The sequence below is a fragment of the Saccoglossus kowalevskii genome, chromosome 3, assembly GCF_978046115.1.
Source record: "Saccoglossus kowalevskii chromosome 3, keSacKowa6.1, whole genome shotgun sequence".
NCBI lineage: Eukaryota > Metazoa > Hemichordata > Enteropneusta > Harrimaniidae > Saccoglossus > Saccoglossus kowalevskii.
In genome coordinates this window covers 1,590,487-1,598,525 of record NC_140643.1, presented here as the reverse complement: position 1 = coordinate 1,598,525, position 8,039 = coordinate 1,590,487, and positions in this window count along the sequence as shown.

The following is an 8,039-nucleotide window of genomic DNA, read 5'->3' as shown; positions in this document are numbered from 1 at the left end:
ACACATTGGCATCATCCATCGTTTTTATTGGTTAATTATCAATTTGACCTGTCAAAAAACACCGTCCAGGTCAAACATGGTGGATATTCATTTCTACAGCATCGAGTGTTGAAAATGCGGTCGGAATCATTCGCTTACGATGAAATAAGTTGAAATTTATTTGCATTTCATAACAATTCAATCTTTTTTTCACATTATTTAAATCATTACTAGGTAATAATCATCAATCGTGAAACGCAGCATGACCGGAATGCGTTACTGTGATCATTTGCTACAAAGTAATACAGTTCGGTTCGTTTTTATTTGAAACTTCTTTTAGAATATAATTCCGTTATAAAATGAAACAAAATAATTGTGTTTGGCGCACGAGGTTCGTTAATGTGATTTTTTGGGCGAAAGATGCGCGGTATACTTTTTTATCCAGCAAAAAAAAAATGAATAAAATTTAATAAATTGAAATAAATAGCGTCTTTCCTTTTGGGTGGTTCAACTGCCGGCGTTGAAAATCGGCATAGGTGGACTTATCAATGAAAATATAAGCCCCCTAAAAATATTTTATATTCATTTTTTGAAAATTTTAACCCCAAATAACAATCGTGAAACGCAGCATGGCCGGACTGCGATACCGCGATCATTTGCTACTAAGTAATGCAGTTGGGTTTGTTTTTATTTGAAACGCTTTTTAGAATATACTTTCGTTATAAAATGAAACAAAATAAATAATAAACTTTTTAATCCAGCAAAAACAAAATAAATATAAAATTTAATAAATTGCAATAGTGTCTTTCGTTCTGGGTGGTCCAACTGCCGGCGTTGAAAATCGGCGTAGATGGATTTTTCAATGAGAATATAAGCCCCTAAAAATATTTGATGATCATTTTTTGAAAACTTGAACCCCAAATAAGGGCCCACCAGCCGTGAAACCACCCAGGGCGATTTTTCGGATGAGCGAATTTACAGCAGAATCCGGTATTTGTTTCCCGGGAATCTATAATCAAGTAATACAAATGGTGTCACTATGCAATATTTCTGGTGTAACTTTACATTTACAAAACATTTAAGTATGTCCCATAAGAAAGTTTCCCAATTTTCTGCCTAAACATGTTTTCAACGAAAGAATTCAATAGGTAATTAAACAATACAACATATTTGAGGAAGGCGCGACATTGCACTTCTTAACGTTATCCGATATTATCGTCTAAAATGTTAGACAAGCATTTTTTTAGGCAACTATTGGGGCAGTTCGTTTTTCTCCGATATTATCGATAATATCGTCTAATAATGTCTAAGTTAGACAGGTCTGTCTGGGCAACTATTGGGACAGTTCGTTTTCCTCCAATATTCGATATTATCGACAATATTGAATAAAAACGATCTTCCCCAATAGTTGCCCACACATGGTTGGCTAACTTAGACTTTATTAGACGATAATATTTGGTTAGTGATGCCAACATTTCATTAGATTTTATTAGACGATTTTATCCGATAATATCGGAGTAAAACGGTCTTCCAAATAGTTGCCTAGACACGGTATTAGACGATAATATCGGTCTCTTTAGTTAACTATTGGGACAGTTTGAGGCCTCACTGATCACTGTGTGTCCCGGAATCTATTGGGTCGCTATCGCCGATGTAAAAAGTCTCTCACCCCTTGGTTATTATCACCCTTTTCATCACTGGAGGGATTCACGTCCCAAATGTTGGTTCCCGGTCACCTCTAATAAACAACCTATCTAATAACTTTGTTGAATTGATGATATGCAAACAATCATGGTAGATTAGCCCCGACCTTCTCTCGGAAACGCAAGGGAGATAAGACTCGAGTTTCATAGACGCAGGCTGTTTAGATCAGACGGATACTTTTGTTTCAGGTTCGTTGTTGTTTTGGGTGAATATAGAACATGTTCAAGCCCAAAATTGTAGCAATAATGTTCACATCGCTGTACGTTAAAACACACTCTCGAACTTGACAACATTCACTTACGGACCACTAAGCAAATAGGTGGAAATACCAGTCACATCACTCGTGAAGATTGATAATTCGATTGCTGACCGGGGTAGCTGCAATCGTGATCATTTCTATGCAATGTAAAATCATATCAATGCTGTGGGCGGCGAAGGCTGAAAGATTGTTTTGGTTCTGTGGCCGGTTCACATGGCACGGGCAACTGACATTTGCTGCCTTTTTTTTACTATTCTGTCGTGTTCTGGGCTGTATATAACAACAGTCAGACACTGACAAGTAAGTAGGTTGGTACGAGTAAACAGCCCGGGTCATCGAACAGTATTCCATTAATGAACTGAGTTCACATAACAATCTCATGCTTACAAATAATCCCATAATTATTGACAAGTTGTTACTACCTTATACGAAACAGATTTTTGGTATGTGTTGGTTCTTGGATATTTCAGCTTCGTCGTCCTGTACTTCATTTATTAATTCGAACTTCCCAGATTGTGTAAAAAAGGAGAGTTTCCTGGTTTCAATATCAAAAACGCCTTGGCTTAATTATTTGCTGGGGGACGGCCACTTCGGTACGTGCTCTGTAACTTGCAGCACTTGAACCCCAAAACTTTAGGTAATCAAATTCACAGGAAGTAGACAATCCCTAATATTGCTAAATCAACAGTTGTGAACTTTATCAGGATTCCCGTATGAAGTTACACATCATTCTAGCAAGGACAAATATTGATTACGTTTGTGAAGGTTATTTAATAAAATATGAAATAATTAATATTTAATTTGTGCAATTTCTTTCAATTTGAATTTATATATTTAGTTGTATTACAATGCATTAGTAATAATGTAAATATATGTATTACATTCCTTTATTTCATTGTTGAGACTGAGTTATACAGTTTGTTACGTACTTCAATTTATCTATATTGGAAAACGGTTAAGGGGATTATTAATTTCAATAAACAATATTCAACTATTCTTTGCAACATCAATAAGTTCATAATGGTAATGTTTATTGCTCTTTGAAACTAGAGGCATTATCAGAGCATGGGTTTTATTTTGGAACTCCTGCCAGGATGGTATTGTATTTCCAGAATAGCACCAGTTGTTAAAGAAACATAAAACTTTAATTCTCAACAAGGATGAAAGGACCAGTTACTGAGACAAAGCCCTACTCCCCGCGAAACCCACCAGATACGAAACCCAATTACCGCGAAAGCCGCTCACCGCGAAGCTACTAGTGTTTACAACAAAAAGTTCAGATAGACATCTAGACTGAGAGACATCTAGACTGAGAGACATCTAATCTCAGAGACATCTAATCTCGGAGACATCTAATCTGAGAGACATCTAGACTGAGAGGCATTTAGACTGTGGGGACATCTAGACTGAGAGACATCTAATCTGAGGGACATCTAGACTGAGAGACATCTAGTCTGAGAGACATCTAGACTGAGAGGTGTGGTATGCAGTTGAAAGTCTCTGCACTCTTATTATGTTTTTACACTGCAGAATCTTGCTGAAGATTTCACAGCCACAGGTGCTTAAATTATGTGACGGATATGTAATCGGTGTTTAAACCAAAATTAAAAGAGCTACAGTAAAGGGCATAAAATGGTGGTCATTATAAATGTTTTATAAATATACATTTTTTATAAATCAAAATGAATGTTAGAATTTAAATTGACCACTCTGGTAATTGTATTGTGACATCATCGTCACCGGTAGTTCAAGTTTATAATAATGAGATATTTCAACATTATCCAATCAGGAAATGTCACATTTATGTAGGCAGTTGCTATGTCACGTGATAGTCCAGTGGATTTAGCCCTGAAACGGGCCGAACCGGCAAGTAAATAGTACATTAACAAGTTTGGTATCAAAAGATAGGGAATTTTTTGTAGATTTACCAAAAAAAACCCCCAAGAACTGATAATGTGGGCAATTTTTTTACACGGGTAGATGTAAGGGTTAGTGTTTTTCGTACATTTTAGATTTTTCTTACATTTATATTTTGTAATTAATATTACTTACAACCTACACACTATTTCATATAGATATTGCTAGTGTTTTCTGTACACTTTTTATTTAGATAAACTGAAGAAACTATCCGCCAGTTATAGAACAGAAAATTGCTGATGTCAGCATTTTTTTAAAAATATTTTAATCCTGTCAAGTAGTCAACCAATCTTTTGCTTTACCAGATACCTATCGGTATAACAAAATATCTTTCCTTTATTGCTAAGCACCAGCATCTAGGAAACTGAGCACTGTTTGAACTTTTAATGACTCGTTTGTAATTTCCAGGGTTTTTTAAACACCCTGATATTCCCAAAATATAGCTGAATCCTGTTACACAAGGAAGATTGTTATGGTAAGACTTATATAAACACTTTGCTATGATTACTTCTCTTTTTCCTTTCTGTATAAATGGTTTTGTTTAGAGTAATCATATTTTAATATAGTTAAAACAAGCCATTTGCAAGTCCTTGCATGACTGTCAATCATAATAAATTGCTCAATTTTGTAAAGTCAATGTGACTTTTGATTATCATCACGTGATTTCCTTATATGGCAACCAGATGAACCTTAAGTAGCACAAGATTATGTCCCGATTTTTTTGCTTGAACACTTTCAGACTTTCTGAATGCAAACACTTACAACTTTTACCAAGATTTGAAGGCTTTTGTGCGTACTAAACGCGTCTTGTGATAAATTTAGATATTTGCAACATTGCAACAGCAAAGCTCAATATCCACGAAGATAAGTGGGTGCAACAGGTAAAAGCCAGACTTCTCAGTATCAGCAATTTTACATGATTTCCACTATCATGCAAAGAATGAAGACCCTGAATTGGAAAAAAATCGACTCATTAAAACGGTTGCACAACTTATTAAAAATGATATAAAATCGTCCAGCACAACTAGTCATTTATACCCAAACACTGAAGAAATGCAATGCACTGGGAAAGCCATTGAGTACCTTCCATCCACCCTGAAAGTTTTACTTCAAGATATGTTTGTCGGAAAAGACACTGATGTTAAGGTGGCATCTGTAGGGCAGGCCATCATGCAGTCAGTTCGCCCACGAGTTATAGTGACTACACTACAAATAGGACTTGCTGTTCAAATGCATCGCCAGTTTGGCTCATGATTTCTCATTGATTCTCTCCATAGTCATGGGTTTTTTTCATCATATGCAGAGGTACAGAAGTTTGAATGTAGTGCCACCTTTTACCAAGGAACTGACATTCCTGTTTTCACAACTGGACATTTGATACAACATGTAGCTGATAATGTTGACCATAATGTCCGGACCATTGACGGGATGAACACGTTACATGGTATGGGCATAATAACGACCATAACACCGGGGATATTGTGGAACAACATCATACCTAAAGTTCATGTCACATCAGAGGATATAGTTTCTGTTGCAAAAGTCAATATTAGATATTATAAGCAGTTATCAAGGGGCATGGCCAAATTAAAGTATGTCCAGTTACTCAGTGATAGCAGGTGATGATACATTGAATGTGGATCTTCTGTGGAAAATCCCGTGGTTGTTACATCCATCTAGACCATCTTGGAATGGTTTTATGCATCTATAATGTTCATGTCAATCGATATGAAATCAACTGATGAACCATGTATCTTCTCAACTATGTGCTTCATCAGTGAACAAGCCAAGAAGGATGATGTAACACCAGTGCCAACCTTCGACCAGCCTTTGTGGTAGAAATCACTGGAAATCCAATAGAATGAGCCCACAAGTAGTAGTGTGATGAATATTGTTCTCAGACTGGGTGGTCTGCATGTACATATATGTTTTCTGGGTTGCATTGGACATTTAATGAGTGGATCTGGACTTAAGAAACTATTGGCTAAAAAAATAAGTGTGAAAACATCATTAAAGCTTGGTGTAGATGAAGTACAAGTTGATCCCCAGTTGTTATTTCAAAGACTTGTTTTCATTGCAAGAGGAATTGTATCAACAGACGAGTTGTTCAGTCTTTTCACCTATGAGCTGTGTACTCATCCACCAGCATCTGATTGACTGATGCGGGAAGCAAACAAGCCAGCTTTAGCCGAAGCAGTCTGGAAATGTGTTGGTCCCATTACTAGTGACATGTCCATTGAGGTTAAGTATGTTATTGATGGAGGTTCACCATGGCCACGAGGACTAACATACAAGGGCATCTGCAAACTTTACCTTGATTACATTGACCGCAAATGTGGTAAAGAATCAACAGTTGTTTTTGATGTCTATCCAGATAGACCATCAACAAAAGACATAACTCATCTTAGGCGTTCAATAGGGAAAATGTCTACTAGTGTTAACTTTGATTCTGACATGGTTATGAATATGAAGAAACAACAGTTCTTTGCAAATGCAGCAAATAAGCAGCGGTTCATAATATCCTGAACTGAACTAGAAGTGAAAGGAATCAGGGTTCGACATGCTGAAAAAGATGCAGATGTCCCTATAGTGATGACAGCTGTAGACTCTGCTGTCAATGCACCAATAGCAGTTGTAGGTGAGGACAAAGACTTGTTAGTGTTGTTGATCTACCATGCCAACTTAAATAGTCATAAAATGTATTTAAAACCGAAATATGGCGAAATACAAAAAAACGAAGTCAAAGTGTGGGACATAAAACATACCAAAGTCAAACTAGGACCATTTGTTTGCAAAAACACATTATTTATACATGCTGTCTTGGGCTGTGACACCACATCCAGGATATATGGCTTAGGAAAGAGCCTGTCCAAACCAACAAGCAGTTTCAATGTCATGCTTCAGTGTTTGACCAAGATGATGCTTCAAAATACGACATGGAGTCAAGAGAAAAAGCGTTGTTCTTTTTATATGGTGGCAAGTCCGATGAAACATTGGATTCGCTCAGAATGGAAAAAATTCTTTCAGAAAGTTGCTACAAGCGTTACATCTGCAACTGTAGGTTACCATAGTCAACTGGTATACCACCAGGTTCTGGTGTGGAAAGGGCAATCCAGAAGAATGGGGATGGAAAGTGAAGAAGGGAAAATTGCTTGCTATCCAAACTGACAAGCCTCCTGCACCTGACAAATTACTAAAAGTTATCAGATGTAAATGTAAAGCAACTGTCGAACGACACGTTGCACATGTAGAGAACATGGTCTAAAATGCTCCCCCCATGTGTGATGAATGTAGAGGTATAAGCTGTAGAATTATACTGACTTGATTTGATGATTGGCCAACACAAGTCTGATCATGGTGAGTTTGTAACTGTCTCATTCCACCACAAACTTTGACATATTTATTGATATAATCAACACATCACAAGTCTTGGCAATCACTTTTGTGAAATTACCACATCAAACCTTGATATGAGCACCCTTCATTATGTGATCATTGCCACATTCCACATACCTGTAACTGTGAAATGTCCTTCATATACATTATCATTGTATCACCAATCTTTACATGATACAATCACATATACACGATTCATTTGTATGTTTTTATGCAGATGTATAATTTGTGGGAGTTGCGAGATATGGAGACCGACTGCAGCAAAGTATGATGGATCTAAATATGCCCCAAATATTCCTGATTTTTTTTTTAATAATGAAAATGATATATGAACAATAATCGCAGAGTAGAATTTATACTGATAAAATGCCAATGAAACAAGACCCTGCATATTTTATGAATATATCACCACTTGGTGGCGCTGTACATGAAAATAGAGGGCGCTATTTTGCCTCACCATGTGCAAAAAAATGCTTGGCTGACTAAGTATGATAAGTGTGGTAAGTGTGATGAATATGTGGATATATTGACCATTATTCCATACTGCATCAATAAAATGGCTTAATATTTAATGACCTTAGCTTACGTTTGAAACACAATTCGCTAATGTACTATTTTATTCCGGGTCAAACCCTAAATCCACTGGACTATGAAGGCATGAACCAGCATTCTGGGCATAGACGATGTTCAGCTCTTGAGCCAATCACTATTAAATAGTTGATTGAAAGCTGACGATTGGCTTTGACCTAGCTTTGTGTCTTTCAGTGTATTACATGTGAAAAAA